We start from the raw sequence: 17885 nt of genomic DNA, 5'->3' as shown, positions 1-17885 counted from the left end.
GGCTGGTGGGAGGCTGGGAGCTGCCGGCCTGGTACTGGCTGGTGGGAGCTGCCGGCCTGGTACTGGCTGGTGGAAGCTGCTGGTTGGTACTGGCTGGTGGTAGCTGCTGGCTTGGTACTGGCTGGTGGTCTGATACTGGCTGCCGGCCTGGTACTGGCTTACGGGAGCTGCTGTTAACCTGGTACTCGCTGGCAGGAGTTTCAGCAGGCCTGGCTCTAGCTGGCGGATGGTAGTTGCTGCTGGGCAAGATTTGGGCAACTGGCCTGATACTGTGCTGCTAACCCTGCACTTGGGCTGCCAAGAGGTGCTGCTGGCCTGGCAGGCTTGCTGTATTGCAGCTGGACCTGGTGGTGTAGTGGAGGCCTTTGTAGTATTGCAAACTACCAGGGCTCAGTAATTGAAGCTTTGGCAGTGAAAAAAAGTATGGTACTAGCAGATTTGGCTTGGTACTGGCTGGTGGGAACCGCCGGCCTGGTACTGGCTGGTGGGAGCTGCTGGCTTGGTACTGGCTGGTGGTAGCTGCTGGCTTGGTACTGGCTGGTGGTAGCTGCTGGCTTGGTACTGGCTGGAGGTAGCTGCTGGCTTGGTACTGGCTGGTGGTAGCTGCTGGCTTAGTACTGGCTGGTGGTAGCTGCTGGCTTGGTACTGGCTGGGGGTCTGGTACTGGCTGCCGGGCTGGTACTGGCTGGTGGGAGCTGAACGCTTGATACTGGCTGGTGGTAGCTGCTGGCTTGGTACTGGCTGGTGGGAGCTGCTGGCTTGGTACTGGCTGGTGGTCTGGTACTGGCTGCCAGGCTGGTACTGGCTGGTGGTAGCTGCTGGCTTGGTACTGGCTGGTGGTCTGGTACTGACTGGCGGCCTGGTATTGGCTGGTGGGAGCTGCCGGCCTGGTACTGGCTGTTGGGAGCTGCCGGCCTGGTACTGGCTGGTGGAAGCTGCTGGCTTGGTACTGGCTGGTGGGAGCTGTGGCCTGGTACTGGCTGGTGGTCTGGTACTGGCTGCCGGGCTGGTACTGGCTGGTGGTAGCTGCTGGCTTGGTACTGGCTGGTGGTCTGGTACTGACTGGCGGCCTGGTATTGGCTGGTGGGAGCTGCCGGCCTGGTACTGGCTGGTGGGAGCTGCCGGCCTGGTACTGGCTGGTGGAAGCTGCTGGCTTGGTACTGGCTGGTGGTCTGGTACTGACTGGCGGCCTGGTATTGGCTGGTGGGAGCTGCCGGCCTGGTACTGGCTGGTGGGAGCTGCCGGCCTGGTACTGGCTGGTGGAAGCTGCTGGCTTGGTACTGGCTGGTGGTAGCTGCTGGCTTGGTACTGGCTGGTGGTCTGGTACTGGCTGGTGGTAGCTGCTGGCTTGGTACTTGCTGGTGGTCTGGTACTGACTGGCGAACTGGTACTGGCTGGTGGGAGCTGCCGGCCTGGTACTGGCTGGTGGGAGCTGCCGGCCTGGTACTGGCTGGTGGCAGCTGCCGGCCTGGTACTGGCTGGTGGGAGCTGCGGCCTGGTACTGGCTGGTAGAAGCTGCTGGCTTGGTACTGGCTGGTGGTAGCTGCTGGCTTGGTACTGGCTGGTGGTCTGGTACTGACTGGTGGCCTGGTACTGGCTGGTGGGAGGCTGGGAGCTGCCGGCCTGGTACTGGCTGGTGGGAGCTGCCGGCCTGGTACTGGCTGGTGGAAGCTGCTGGTTGGTACTGGCTGGTGGTAGCTGCTGGCTTGGTACTGGCTGGTGGTCTGATACTGGCTGCCGGCCTGGTACTGGCTTACGGGAGCTGCTGTTAACCTGGTACTCGCTGGCAGGAGTTTCAGCAGGCCTGGCTCTAGCTGGCGGATGGTAGTTGCTGCTGGGCAAGATTTGGGCAACTGGCCTGATACTGTGCTGCTAACCCTGCACTTGGGCTGCCAAGAGGTGCTGCTGGCCTGGCAGGCTTGCTGTATTGCAGCTGGACCTGGTGGTGTAGTGGAGGCCTTTGTAGTATTGCAAACTACCAGGGCTCAGTAATTGAAGCTTTGGCAGTGAAAAAAAGTATGGTACTAGCAGATTTAAGGTGTCCGAGATAAGGCACAAACACACACTGCTCAATAGTGTGTTCCACACTGCTTGATCGTGCCACAGCGCGCTCTGAATGGCGCCAGCCCGTCACAATCCTGCGCACATCACCGCCCCTTTGGCTACCATGGTAACCGGAGCCCAGCGCAGAGGATGCTGAACGGCTCCCGTCATTGCGTATACTCGCCTGCTTAGTCACCATGGTTACCCGACCAGACGCTGCATGCAGAGGCCGGGATTGGATCTCGGAACTCCGGCCAGCGGCAGTCTGATGTAGCGGTAATCTGGCGGGCGGTAGAACTCGGGCCAGCGGCGGTTTGATGTGGAGGTGGCAGGCCGGTAAGCAGGAGAGAGGTGGCAAGCCGATAAACAGGAGAAGGCGGGCCGGATGCAGCCCGCGGGCCGTAGTTTGAGGACCTATGCACCATACCAACTTAAAATGAACCTCCAGACTAAAAATCTACTTCGCAGCACTGTAAAGGCTTGGTGTTTTTTACCAGTTTCACAGCATCAGAACTCTGTTTTTCTTACCCAAGCCTCATTTTTAGCTGTACAGAAGAAAACTTTCCCCTGATGGTTTGCAAAGCATGATGGGATTTCTGATGTTGTTTACCTTCTGCTGTTTTGGAGCATTTTTTTTTTTAATTTTGAATTTGAGATTTGAAGCCTAGCGCGTAGCTGGGAGGGATGATCAGGACACAGGACAGATGGAACTGTGTCTCATGCTCCCTGTCACCTACTTTCAACCAAAAAGATGGCTGCCCACATGAAATCACAAACATTTGCCCATTCTTTTAAAAGAGGGTGGGTAAGAGATTACATTACCTATCTATTTTAATTAACATAACTAATGTAACTTAATGACAGTATGTTTTTTTAGGCTGAAGTTCCCCTTTAAGAACAGATTCAAGTTGAGAACGAGTCCTAATCCCTATCTTTGTTGTTAACTGGGGACTACCTGTACTTGGAAGCAAAACTAATGAGACAAGGGGCTAACTGTGCTTGGTAAGTCAAGGTAGCCAAACAATGACCAGACTCAACATAGGCCTCACTTAACAGTTTGTAGGCGCAAACCACAGCGTTAGGAGGTTTGTGCCCGTAGGACCACCCACATTGCGTGCAGCGCGGCTGGCCGGTGTTAGTGCACGGTGCGATGATAACGTCGCACCCGCTGCTCTGTAAACGTCGCACCCAGTGCAACAAAAATGGCGCATCGGGTGGCCGTCGAAGCGGCGCATTCATGCGCCACTTGTGGGGCACCCGATGCGCCGTTTTTGTCGCAACGGGTGCAACGTTTACAAGGCAGTGGGTGCGACGTTATCGTCGCACCGCACACTAATACCGGCCAGCTGCGCTGCACGCGAAGTGGGTGGTCCTGTGCATGATGTAGCTTTGCGCTGCTGTTAATGCGCGCAAAGCTAAATTTCAGGCATTAAGTGGCTTTTCACTCCGGCGCTAACACTTAGCACCGGTTAGTGAATCAAATCCATAGTGTGCTGCTCTTCTATGGATGTCTCCTCAACTGCATGGCCAAACAGGCTGCACTCACCACCACAGCATCAATTTCCCCAAGCACAGGAGAAGAGGAAGCAGTGTACTCACCACAGGATCAGCTCACCTTTCCTATTACAGAAAGAGGCACAGGGTACAGGTTACCTCCAGGATTTCTTCTCTTTGCTCACCATTCTGCTTTAATATAAAGAATGACAGCAAATAATTACACACAACGATGTAATGCTAAAATCTGTATAATAATTATAACATTTGTATTGTGCTTTAATCCTGTCGGACTCAAAGCATGCGCGCTCACTAGGCCACCCTGCAGTGTTAGGGGTAAAGTGTATGTTTTTATAAAACATACACATCTGTATTTACTTGTTCTTTAAATATTTGTGTAGGTAGACTCTCCAAGCTCAGTGAATCATGGCCTGACTATATCTGTTCATCTGCTAGGGCATTCGTTTTCCTCCTCGGAACTGGGGTGGGGAACGATGATGGGCCCTGAGTAGTCAGGTGGGTACAACAACTGTGGAGAACTACATTTTAAATACCGGTTTATACAGTATTGAATGAAAACACTGTGTAATCCTAAAAAGAGATACACTGGTTTTTTTTTCACACCTTTAGTTGTGTAAAGACAAATAAGCTGCTTCTCTCATGCTGGGAACACAATATGTTTTTTGTGGTGAATTCTCAGCGCAATCGATTTACCATTCGATCCTCTGCTCGATTCCCTTATCTTCCGCTCGTTTTTCTTATATTTTTTCCATTCACTTCTATGAAGAATTGAGCGGAAAACAATCGAGCGGAGAATCGGACATGACAGAATTTATCAATGGAAGGCATCTATTGGAACGTTTCTACCGCAAAAACGAAACGTGTGTTCACAGTATTAGGCATCCTTTTGTGTTCAGAGATAAAGTCTTTGTGCTTGGAGTTGTAATGGAACAGTCTGTTTGTACCTTTTACCTCCAGACTCATTCAGATACAGTGCTGCCCATAATTATTCATACCCCTGGCAAAATTTGACTTAAAGGAATACTGCAGGGGGGTTGGGGGAAAATAAGTTGAATCTACCCGGGGCTTCTAATGGTCCCCCGCGGACATCCTGTGCCCGCGCAGCCACTCACCGATGCTCTGGCCCCTCCTCCCGTTCACTTCTGGAATTTCAGACTTTAAAGTCTGAAAACCACTGCACCTGCGTTGCCGTGTCCTCGCTCCCGCTGATGTCACCAGGAGCGTACTGCGCAGGCCTAGTATGGTCTGTCCCTGCACAGTACGCTCCTGGTGACATCAGTGGTAGAGAGGACACAGCAAATCAGGCACAGTGATTTTCAGACTTTAAAGTCTGAAATTCCAGAAGTGAATCGGAGGCAGGGCCGGAGAATCGGTGAGAGGCTGCGCGGGCACAGGATGTCTGCGGGGGACCATTAGAAGCCCCGGGTAACTTCAACTCATTTTCCCACGACCCCCTACAGTGTTCCTTTAAAGTTACTTTTATTCAACCAGCAAATAATTTTTTGATTGAAAATGACATATGTGTCTCCCAAGAGATAATAAGACGATGTACAAGAGGCATTATTGTGGGGGAAGAAAACATTTCTCAGCTTTTATTTACATTTGAGCAAAAAGTGTCCAGTCCAGAATTATACATACCCTTCTCAATAATCAATAGAAAAGCCTTTATTAGCTATTACAGCAATCAAACGCTTCCTTTAATTGCAGACCAGCTTTTTGCATGTCTCTACATGTATTTTTGTCCATTCATGTTTAGCAATGAGCTCCAAATCTTTCAGGTTGGAGGGTCTTCTTACCATCACCCTGATCTTTAGCTCCCTCCACAGATTCTCAATTGGATTCAAGTCAGGACTCATCACTGCAGGTACTTTGAGCTGTGGCACAGGGCTAGAGAAGATGAATGCCCACATATAGATGGGGGACTATGGAGCAGCCCCCTGTAGGTAAGTGTATGCTCCCTGCCCCCTAAAAGCCCCCACCTTTTACATACTTTTTCTTCAATGTTATGTACAACTATCTTAATTAATGAGCCGTAACCCTGGAACCCACTAGCAGTGCTTTTCTAAGCCATTTCTAAGTGCTTGTGATTTGAAAAGCTCCTGCTAATCAATGTAATACTATGGGTGTGATCCCACTTGAGGGATGGGACTCTTAAAAAATCCCCCATAGCATTACATTAGTAAGAGCTTTACAAGTCACAACCACTTAAAGAAGCCCTGCTAGTGGGTCCCAGGCCTAAAAGTCTGGTTTCATAACAAACATCAGTAACCCTACATACTACACTGTTTACTGGTGCTCCTAGCCATAGAAAACCCATAAAGCCGTATGGCTGCTAACTGGTTAGCACAGTAAGGCCCCTTTTTCCACAAGCAGTTGAAAGCGGTAAATTCCCCACCTGTCAGCTGCTCTCGTCCACAGGCTGGGTGCTTGCCAGTGCTCGGCACAGGAGGTGGACAGGCAGCCCTTCCATGGCATAACACTGGTTTTTACCACCAGATAACGCTGCCCCGTGTCAAACGTAACATGCGTGGTGTTACCAAATGCTTCCACCCCGCTGCATGTAATATCAGCCGCAGGGCGCTTGTGGCTGGCAACCGGGCAGCTAAACTGCTTGACAAGAAAGCAGTTCAGCCGTCCATGGAAAAGAGGCCTTAGCTTACAAATCTAGAGGCCCCTGTCTGAATACTTATCTGTATGGGGTGCAATGCTAAGGTCTTTTGATTTTAGCACTGCTCCTGCCCAACCCCCAAAAGCAGAAAAAAAAATCTGTCCTATTCAATTGATATTTTTGAATGATTATTTTTAGAAAAATTCTTTTGATCAGACATTTTAGGTAAATCCATTACCAGCAAATCCAGACCTGCAGGTAATCAAACAAAAAAAAATGGATGCATATATGAGCACTTTAAATCAAATTCAGAAAGCTAATACTATAGCTAATGAACTGAACATTACCTTTCCTATTCCTGCAGAGTAAAAGAAAAACCTTGGCAAGTAGAATTTTAGATCTCATCTCTAGTAAGGAATAGGTACAATCAATGTGAAATGCAAATAATTTTGATTCGGGCAGAATTATGTACAATTGTTATACAATATGCATCTTGAAAATGGACTGATCAAATGAGGCTGAGGTGGGATTTAATTGCACATAGACTTTTTTTCTTTTGCATTATCTCAGAATTATTTGCATCTCATTAACAATTAGACTGGGGGCTTTAAAGAGGAACTGTAACGACAAAACGGCCCCTGGGCGGTACTCACCTCGGGTGGGGGAAGCCTCCGGATCCTAATGAGGCTTCCCACGCCGTCCTCCATCCGTCAGGGGTCTCGCTGCAGCCCTCCGTGCAGCGGTGACGTAATATTTACCTTCCTGGCTCCTGCGCAGGCGCTCTGACGGCTGTCGGCGCCGAAGTAGGCGGAAATACCCGATCGCCGTCGGGTCTGCTCTACTGCGCAGGCGCAAGTTTCCGGCGCCTGTGCAGTAGAGCGGACCCGACGGAGATCGGGTATTTCCGTCTATTTCCGTGCCGAAAGTCGCCACAGCGCCCCCGCTGGAGCCAGCAAAGGTAAATATTGAACTGACAGTCGGCACAGTCGCCGGCTGTTCGGAGGGCTGCAGCAAGACCCCCGTGGGACAGAGGACGGCGTGGGAAGCCTCATTAGGATCCGGAGGCTTCCCCCACCCGAGGTGAGTACCCCCCAGGGGATCTTTTTAATGTTACAGAGTCTCTTTATGTCACAATAGTTTTTATTGAAACAGAGTCTCTTTAAGGTGCATACACACGCACTAATATAGAGAACGACGGGTCCGTCAGACCCTCCCACTGGGCGGTCGTTCTCCCGACAGTAGTGCGTGTGTACAGTCTATCTGCAGACTGATAAGGCTATTTCTGAACAATCCGATCAGCGGGAGGGTCTGACGGACCCGTCGTTCTCTTTAGTAGTGCGTGTGTACGCACCTTTATTTAGGGACAGTGTGGGATGTAAATTATTCCATTGTCTCTATAATAAGATGCAGAACATGCATCAGCACTATATATAGACAGATAAGATTAGTCACACTGCATAACTCCTCAGTCTGCCACACTAATTACCTGCAGCAGTGTCCACACAGTTAAATCCACTCCACCTACGTCATGTTACATAGTCCTCACACAGAGTCATCATTTGCTCTGACCACAGGATAGCTAGATAGTATGGGACTGGAGGTAAACATCTGCATGTGTGACTGGCCAATAGACTGTGTACATACGCAAAGGAGGGCATACATCACAGTAAGGGCTCGTTCACACTACAAGAGCTTTTCTGAGCGCTTTGTGATTTTAAAAGCTCCTGCTAATGTTATCCTATATGTGTTTTCTCACTGGAGCGATGTGATTTTGTAAAAATCCCCCATAGCAGTGCATTAGCGAGAGCTGTTCAAATCTCTAGCGCTTAAAAAGCTCTTGTAGTGTGAATCAGCCCTAACTGCTTCCTGGTTGTCATGGTGAGGGGTACACAGCAGATCTTTGGAGCAGCAGACACAGCTCTCTACCTGTCTACAGCAGTAGCAGCGACACAGGAGGAAGAATGTAACAGGTAGCTAATAGAACCAGAGCTCCCCCTTGTGGCTGTCAGTAAAATTACATCTCCCTGTAATTTCAAGCAAGATTGTTTTAAGTGAAAATAAATAACCAGCAGGGGCGTAGCAATAGGCCCTGCAGCGCCTGCGCCCGCGGGGGGGCCCCCGGCCCCCCCCCTGGGGCCCGCTCGGGGCCGTTTTTTGGGGGCTGGAGGGGTGGCAGCATGAGGGGAAAGCCTTGCCCACAGTCGGCGGGGAGAGGGGAAGTTCCCCCCTCTCCCTCACCTCGGGGCTCTCCCCTCTGCGCTCCCCTCCAGCTAGTCAATGTGTGTGGGCAGCGGGCAGCGGCGGCGGGATACATACCTTCTTCCTTGCGTTCCATCGCCGCCTTCTCGCTCTAGCGGCTGACATCACTTCCGGAAGCGGAAGTGACGTCAGCCGCTAGAGCGAGAAGGCGGCGATGGAACGCAAGGAAGAAGGTATGTATCCCGCCGCCGCTGCCCGCTGCCCGCTGCCCACACACATTGACTAGCTGGAGGGGGATTTTCAGGTGTCTGCTGCCCACATTACGATTTTCAGGTGCCTGCTGCCCACATTACGATTTTCAGGTGTCTGCTGCCCACATTACGATTTTCAGGTGTCTGCTGCCCACATTACGATTTTCTGGTGACTGCTGCCCACATTACGATTTTCTGGTGACTGCTGCCCACATTACGATTTTCTGGTCACTGCTGCCCACATTGCGATTTTCTGGTCACTGCTGCCCACATTACGATTTTCAGGTGTCTGCTGCCCACATTGCGATTTTCAGGTGCCTGCTGCCCACATTACGATTTTCAGGTGTCTGCTGCCCACATTACGATTTTCAGGTGTCTGCTGCCCACATTACGATTTTCAGGTGTCTGCTGCCCACATTACGATTTTCAGGTGTCTGCTGCCCACATTTCGATTTTCAGGTGTCTGCTGTCCACATTGTGATTTTCAGGTGCCTGCTGCCCACATTACGATTTTCAGGTGTCTGCTGCCCACATTACGATTTTCTGGTGACTGCTGCCCACATTGCGATTTTCAGGTGCCTGCTGCCCACATTACGATTTTCAGGTGTCTGCTGCCCACATTACGATTTTCAGGTGTCTGCTGCCCACATTACGATTTTCTGGTGACTGCTGCCCACATTACGATTTTCTGGTCACTGCTGCCCACATTGCGATTTTCTGGTCACTGCTGCCCACATTACGATTTTCAGGTGTCTGCTGCCCACATTGCGATTTTCAGGTGCCTGCTGGTTTCTGTCCCACATTACGATATTCTGGTGAACGCTGCCCACATTACGATTGTCTGGTGAATGCTGTCCACGTTACAATTTTCTGGTGACTGCTGCTCACGTTACGATTTTCTGGTGAACTCTGCCCACATTATGATTTTCTGGTGAACTCTGCCCACATTATGATTTTCTGGTGAACGCTGCCCACATTACGATTGTCTGGTGAATGCTGTCCACGTTACAATTTTCTGGTGACTGGTGCCCACATTACGATTTTCTGGTGAACTCTGCCCACATTATGATTTTCTAAAGGCCCACATTACGATTTTCTGGTGAACTCTGCCCACATTACGATTTTCTGGCCCACATTACGATTGTCTGGTAAAATGCTGCCCACTTTACAATTAATTTACAGTGAAACGCTGCCCCATTACGATTATTTGGCACCTATGGGGGGGGGGGGCCCATCCAAATATTCGCAGGGGGGCCCAGGTATTTCTAGTTACGCCCCTGATAACCAGGTCCCGTTTAATGTACTACTAATGATATACAATTAAATAAACACTACACTCTATGTCATAAGTGATCATAATTTAGATAATTATATCTAAAATGCCTATTATATATTAAGCAGAGTTGCTTTGATACAGTTTCTTATTTGCCACTTAGACTATAAAGTCTAAAATAACTCATAATGTGCAAAAAAAGTTCTACTGATTTCCTCAGTGCTTTTGGTATAACTCTTGCTTGGAAACACCCTGTGCCATGACTTCTGAAGATTATCCCCGCCCCCTTGCAGCAAGTGCTGTGGCACTTTTGGGGCACACTGTATATACAGAGAAAGCTGGTGCGCTCGGCTGCAAAGTGATGGGACTAATCACCAGAATTCACGGCACAGGGGGTCCCCGAGGATGTGTTATACTGAAAGCACTGCGGAGGTCAGTATAACTTTTTACAAGAACGCCATGCACACCATGACTATTTTAGACTCAATAGTCCAGGCCCAAGGGCCAAATGAGGCCCGCTGAGCCTTTTCTATTGGCCCCTCCATGCAACCTGCAGGCTATAGCTGCGGTGCCGTACGCAGGGGCCACCTTGTGTTACCACACCTGCCTCCTCCTTTGCTCACCTGTAGGTTATCAGCCACCACTGTTTACCAGCCGCCACTATGCCATCAGCAGTAACAGCCACTGATTAGAAGCTGCCACTGTGCTAACTGCACACGGTATATAGATTATTTCCCATGGGAAGGTTTTGACAAAATATCACAGGCATTATGAACCTACCAGCAATCAGCACTAATTGTAATTAACTTTGCTATTTCAGGCCCCCTGGCATTCTCAAGAATGGCGATATGGCCCTTGCCTTAAAAAGTTTGGACACCCCTGTTATTGTCTCTTTAACTGCTGCAGGTTTTAGTATGTAGATTCTACGTAATTAGATTCTAATTAGTCACTGCTGTAAGTTCTTAGACGTAGAATATGCAGGGCACCACTTTAAAAACGTTGCCCACTGCCGCATATGCACAAATAGCAAGGACTTAATAAAATATTTTTTTTTTCTCAAAGCTTTAACCCCAAACTAGCCTAGCCTATTAACCCCTTGTTGACCCCTGCAATACCTATATCTGTTTATACACTTGTTACAATCCAATGCAATTGCTAGAGTGTCAGTTTTGGGCCCCAATGCTGTACAGATGCATTGCACTGCCGTAACCTAGTGATGCATCTGTACAGCACTAGGGCTCCCGAACTGTCACCATACAAACACAACCGATCACTAAAGACGTGCAGAATGGGGATAATAGTCCGCCACATACCCAGCTAAAATAAAATATGCCATAATTTTAATCAGGAAGGGCCAAAGCATATATTTTGTGTGTATTATGCCTGTGGGACTTTTTACACATACCCGTGCTGGGTGGGAGAAGTATCTCTGTAAATGGACAATTGTGTGTAAAACAATCAAAAAATTGTCATTTACAGAGCTATTTCTCCCACCCAGCATGGGTATGTGTAAAAATACACTCCAAAACACATTATACTACTTCTCCCGAGTACGGCAATACCTTGGGTTGTCATCTTTCTAAAATGGGGTCACTTGTGGGGTTCCTATACTGCCCTGGCATTCTAGAGGCCCTAAACTGTGAGGAGTAGTCTTGAAACAAAATGTCTCAAAATTACCTGGGAAATCCTAAAGGTACTCATAGGACGTTGGGCCCCTTAGCGCACCTAGGCTGCAAAAAAGTGTTACACATGTAGTATTGCCGTACTCAGGAGAAGTAGTATAATGTGTTTTGGGGTGTATTTTTACACATACCCATGCTGGGTGGGAGTAATAGCTCTGTAAATGGACAATTGTGTGTAAAAAAAAATCAAAAAATTCTCATTTACAGAGATATTTCTCCCACCCAGCAAGGGTATGTTTAAAAATACACCCCAAAACACATTATACTACTTCTCTTGAGTACGACGATACCACATATGTGACACTTTTTTGCAGCCTAGGTGCGCTAAGGGGCCCAAAGTCCTATGAGTACCTTTAGGATTTCAAAGGTCATTTTGAGGCATTTGATTTCTAGACTACTACTCACAGTTTAGGGCCCCTAACATGTCAGGGCAGTATAGGAACCCCACAAGTGACCCCATTTTAGAAAGAAGACACCCCAAGGTATTCCATTAGGTGTATGGTGAGTTCATAGAAGATTTTATTTTTTGTCACAAGTTGGTGGAAAATGACACTTTGTGAGAAAAAACAATAAAAATCAATTTGTGACAAAAAATAAAATCTAGGCTGCAAAAAAAGTGTCACACATGTGGTATCGCCGTACTCAGGAGAAGTAGTATAATGTGTTTTGGGGTGTATTTTTACACTTACCCATGCTGGGTGGAAGAAATATCTCTGTAAATGAGAATTTTTTGATTTTTTTTTTACACACAATTGTCCATTTACAGAGCTATTACTCCCACCCAGCATGGGTATGTGTAAAAATACGCTAAAAACACTTTTTTATATGCCACTTTATCAGCACTATACTTAAGTCAATAGTGATCAGTACTTTGCTTATCCACCATCCACCAGTGCATAGCTAAATCCCTCCCAAGTCCCTACACATCTGTAGAGTCAGCATCTGGACTGACCACATGCTACTGATGGATAGAGAGACAGATAAAGATGAGAATGTGACAGACCAGGGCTCATATGCAATTAACTCCTGAGTTTTCTCCTAGGTAATATTTTCAAAATTGTCAATAAAATGCATTTTAAACCACCAGCCCAGCAAGCAAAAAAATATTCAAAATAATTTTGATTGTACTTTTTCCTCTACTTTTTGATATTTTACCAAGTAAAAAGTGCTGAAAATGTATTTTAAATTTGAAGATGAAAAATTATCTCCTAAGAGAAAACTAAGGAGAAAAAGTTAATTTCATATGGGCCAACAAGTCAGTGCATATACTTAAAGGGGCCATGCGTCATATTACCAGCAGACTGGTTGTCATGGTGAGCCATAAACAGCAAATCATTGGGGCAGCCCAGCAGCAGCAGAGGTGGATCTCTCTCTAATTCCTTCACAACTTCACTGGCCAACTGCAAACCCCCCTTGTTGTCTAACTCACCAGATGTTGTGGCCTGATTGGACCTGTGCTCACATTTGGGGATTGGGCCACCCCACAGCCTCTCTAGCAACTTCGGAATGCTGGTATCCACGTTATTAGGGATTATGGGAACTCCAGGCTTCAGTACAGGATTCGTGCTGGAGAGAGAAATGTTTGGGTACACTATGCTGCTGAATACCCTTATATAAGTGCATCAGCGCCACTCGGTGCCTTCTGTTGGACAGCATCAGGGTGCCCTGTGTTGAAAAGCATTAGGGGTATCCAGCGTCATATGGTGCCTTTTGTTAGATAACTTCAGTGCTATCCAGCGCCACTCGGTGCCCTCTGTTGGACAGCATCAGATATAGCCAGTGTCACACAGTGCCCTAAAAAACATCAATTAATTTACAAAAAATCCAGGCTGATGCACTTAAAGGGAATCCGGGGTGGGAGGGATATGGAGGTTGCCATATTTATTTCCTTTTAAACAATACTAGTTGCCTGGCAATCCTCCTGATCCTGTGTCTCTAATACTTTTAGCCATAGACCGTGAACAAGCATATGCAGATCAGATGCTCTGACTCAGCTGACTCAAGGTTTTACTGTATTAGCCATATGCCTGTTCGAAGCTTTTGAGTCAGACACTACTTATGCCGGGAGATCAGCAGGGCTGTTTACAAGGAAATAAATATGTTAGCATCCATATCCCTCTCACCACGGGCTCCCTTTAAAGATACGAATCTCTGAAAATTATGTAAAAAGTCTGTTTTACATATGTACAGTAGGTGCAAAGTTAAATGACACTAAAGTTAAATGTCCTGACACTGTGTGCCAGTAGAATGCCATCCTTAGAGGTGTCTGCTTTAGTTGCGTTCTCTATTTATATTCATATAATTGTAGCATCTCAAATTAGTCTGTTAGTTATAAATAGTAAAACTAGAGGTGTTGCAGCCATTTATCAATAGGAGAGAACAGAGTTGGCCTTAGGTCACAATGTGCAGTATAAGACTTTGCCTTAGTGCCCTATTCTCAAAAAAGAAACAAATGTGTTGCATCATAAAGTGGGTGTGGTTAAAATGGGCATAACTTAAAAATACATGACCCAAAGGTACATGCTGTAGCTGCTGTGTCAATGTGCCACAATAATTGCACCCATACAATAAGTCTCATATAACACTGCGTCATTAGCAAGCATTACATGCTCTCCATTTCACTTTGTGAAAGATGGAAATATAAACAGAGAAAAAAATGAAAATAAATAAGTTACTAAGCAAGCTTTGTTTGGCACAAATCAATCACTAATCATATGCATGAAATACATTTGAAAGATACTGTTAGTGACAGGAAAATATCAATAATATGCACAGAATGCCAACAATTAGCAGATATAAATAACTTGCAGATATCGCCAATGATAGACAATTATTCAGAGACAGATTCTGCAAATAGGCAGATATGCCGATATCAAACCAAACAATGTTAACAACTGTACATAGTTTATTGTAAGGTTCAGAAACTTAAAGTTTCTTCTTTAGGGATGATACACAACTGGATCAGAACCCAAGGTAGATCCAGTTCTGTATAATGCCTGAAGAAGAAACAAAATTTGGAAAGCTGATACTCCAATGACATACAGATTCCCTAATAACAAGTAAGTTAGTGACAGGCACATATCCTCTTGACAGGCAAAAGCTAATAACAGGCGTATGAAGTGATAGGCTAGCTGTAGTGCAAGACAGATTCTAAAGACATCACTGCTTACAGCTGAGAAAAAGAGGTTCCAACAGGAGTGACCATAGGTGGGGCAGCTAAAGAGATCCAATACCACTGATTTCCACTGCAGTGTTCCTTTTGTAGTCCTTCTGTGACAATGAAAAGTCACTAAACCACTCCTTCCTATGTCACAGAAGGATTTAAAACCAGATGCCTGTTGTTGCTGTAAAGAATGTACAGATCAGGGGCTTAGCAATAGGGGATGCAGAGGTTGTGACTGCACCGGGGCCCCTGGACTAGATGGGCCCACTAGGGTCATTCCTCCATCCATCTTATTAGCTTTTTATTGGTGTTATGCTGGTAATGAACCTTTCCTTACTCTGATTACACCTCTTGGACACTGCAGCTGTCCTTTGTTGGTTTTGGGACATTGATGCGGTGCTATGGGCCCCATGTAAAACGTATACTGGGGGCCTAAGCTCCTTCGTTAAATCAGTGGTACAGATCATAATTCCACTGCACTTTGACAACTTTTATTTTAATAGCATCTTAATGAATCACTTAGGTTGTTCAGACACCATGCGGGCACTGGGGCAAGACAACTAGAAAGACCAAGATTAGGCAGTACACAATGGACCAGTTACAGTGGTCTTTCCACCCTTCAATTCCATTAAAACAATACAATGAAATCACTCCAGTGGAAGCATTACTCGACTGTTACATCTCCTCTTACATCAATTGTTAAGTGGATATTCAGATTATTATAAATGCATATTTCTAATTACGGTAATCTAACACAGGCCTGCTTTTTGGACAGAACTTGGAACAACCTCACCTCAGGACAAAATGAATGGCAATCATTTAAACACAAAACTGGATGTTCTTAAGTTATCAGTCTTCCAGTCTTTTCTGAGCAGTTTTCAAAGAAAAAAAATTTCCATTACCGCCAAGCATCCAAAAATCAATTGTGACCTTTGATAAGATTGCGTTCTCAGAGCCGGCATTGATTAGAACACTTTCAGTTACACAGATGTGGAATTTTTATTATGCAAGACTAATCTCTAAGTATCATGAAATTTTAGTTAATTCAGTGACTCAATAGGCTATGATGAACATATGCAAATGTGCTGACTATTAATTAACTAACTAACACTGTTAGCTACATTTTAGCAGTTCTGCCTTAGACCTCCTAATTTAGCTTATGGAAAAAGGAAACTGAATCGTATTGTGTAACTAATCAGGAATACTACAAAACATAATTCCTTACACACATACTGAAAGGGTTTATTTAGGTGTCAATACATAAATCAGTATTTAACCACTTCACCCCAACGGGTTTTTACCCTAACGGACCAATTTTCACCTGTCAGCACTCCTACCTTTCATTCGCCAATAACTTTATCACTACTTGCCCTACTTTTTTTCACCACCAATTAGGCTTTTTTTGGGTGGTACATTATTCTAACAATCATTCTATTCTAAATGCATTTAAACAGGAATAATAAGAAAAAAAAATAGATACAAATCATTATTTCACAGTTTTCGGCCATTATAGTTTTAAAATAAAATGTGCTACTGTGAATAAAAACACACATTTTATTGACAATTTGTCCCGGCTATTGCATCATTTAAATTATTTATTTATTTTAAAGATTCTTTATTTTTCATTTTTCAAAAGATACAAATAGGTATATCTTAAACAATACAACATTAGAGTATGTTACATAACATTAGAATATTTACAGTATTATATCTAACATATCTAACTATATTCCATCAAGTTCCCCCCTCACTGGACACATTCTTATATGGTCACAATCTTTTCCCAATTTAAAGGCTGTTATATTTTAAATACGATATCCCCCATAGGACAAGTTTGTCTACTATTTATATAAAGACTCGTACTATTAGTGAGGTATGACCTCTTCTAATATATTATTATTGCTCAGATGTTGTCATTAGCTACCTTCATTTAAACTGTAAAGTTCTACGCATCCTGCTAAGCAGGTCTATGATAGGGAAGTGAATTTTATAGCCCGGGATATTCGGTTATCCAGTAATCTCAGACTCTGACCCATCAGGATCCATTTAAGAAAAGGTTCTCTTCTCTCCATGGATCTATAATATGATACCAGAGCCGTGCAGAGGATCCTCAAGGGGGTGGTGCTCAAATTTCAAAAAGGGGCCCGATTCAATCAATCGTTCTAAAAATTGTGTATGTGATACCTCCCCTCCACAACGCAGAATTAAGCAGACATACCCCCTCCCCCCCCACCCACCCCCCGCCCCCCATCACAATATCAGGCAGACTTTGTGTCTCCTACCAACCAAGTCTATTGGCACAAACACCCTCATATCAGCAGTGATAGGTGCCCACTATTAGAGTGGGCACAATGGAGCCTGATGTAAGCACAGACTCACCGTTCATTACTGGGACCTCTGCTCCTCTTGATCAGCACCCAAGCTTCTTTTCAGGCAAAGAAGAAGTGGTTACCAATATGCAGTGATTGCGAAGCATTGGAAGGTGCAAAACTGCAATACGTGTCAAGGTGCAGTGTGTGCCCAGATTCAGTGGGTAGTAAGATGCAAAGGTCCAGTTTGTGCTAAGTTGCATTGGGTGCTAAGGTGTCAAAGTACAGTCTGTGTCAAGCTGCAGTGGGTACCAAGGTTCAGTTTGTATTGGGTGTTTATTTGCATTGGGAGCTAAGCAGTATTGGGTGCTGAATTAGTACAGTGTTCTCCCCAGGCTCTTTTAGCCAGGTGCTCTACCCAGCTAGTTTTAGTGAGCACCCGGCTGTCATTGGCTCACTTCCCCCTTTGCTGTAAGCAGAATTGTGCAGAGAAGTGCCGGCCCTGTATTCTCTCATCTCGCCCCACCCGGCTACTTTTTCATGCCACCCGGCTACTTTTTCATGCCACCCGGCTGGAAAAAAATTCTGGGGAGAACACTGTAGTAGCAGATGTTGATAAACAATAGTGGGTGTCATGTGAGTGTTAATTGGCACAGGGAGCCGTTCGAGTGCTGGGTACAGGCCAAGAGTGGGTACTAGGTGCATGTAGGTGCAGTGGGCAGGACATGAGTGAGGTGGGAGTGCCATGTGTGGTCTGGATGTGTGCAATGGGAGAGTACTGGGTCTCATATGAGTTCAGACCAAAGGTGGGTGCTATTTTGGTGCTGCCCATGGATGAGTAC

Source organism: Hyperolius riggenbachi, chromosome 3, assembly GCF_040937935.1.
Source record: "Hyperolius riggenbachi isolate aHypRig1 chromosome 3, aHypRig1.pri, whole genome shotgun sequence".
Lineage (NCBI taxonomy): Eukaryota > Metazoa > Chordata > Amphibia > Anura > Hyperoliidae > Hyperolius > Hyperolius riggenbachi.
The sequence above is the reverse complement of the archived record's forward strand: the minus strand, read 5'-3'. Positions refer to the sequence as shown.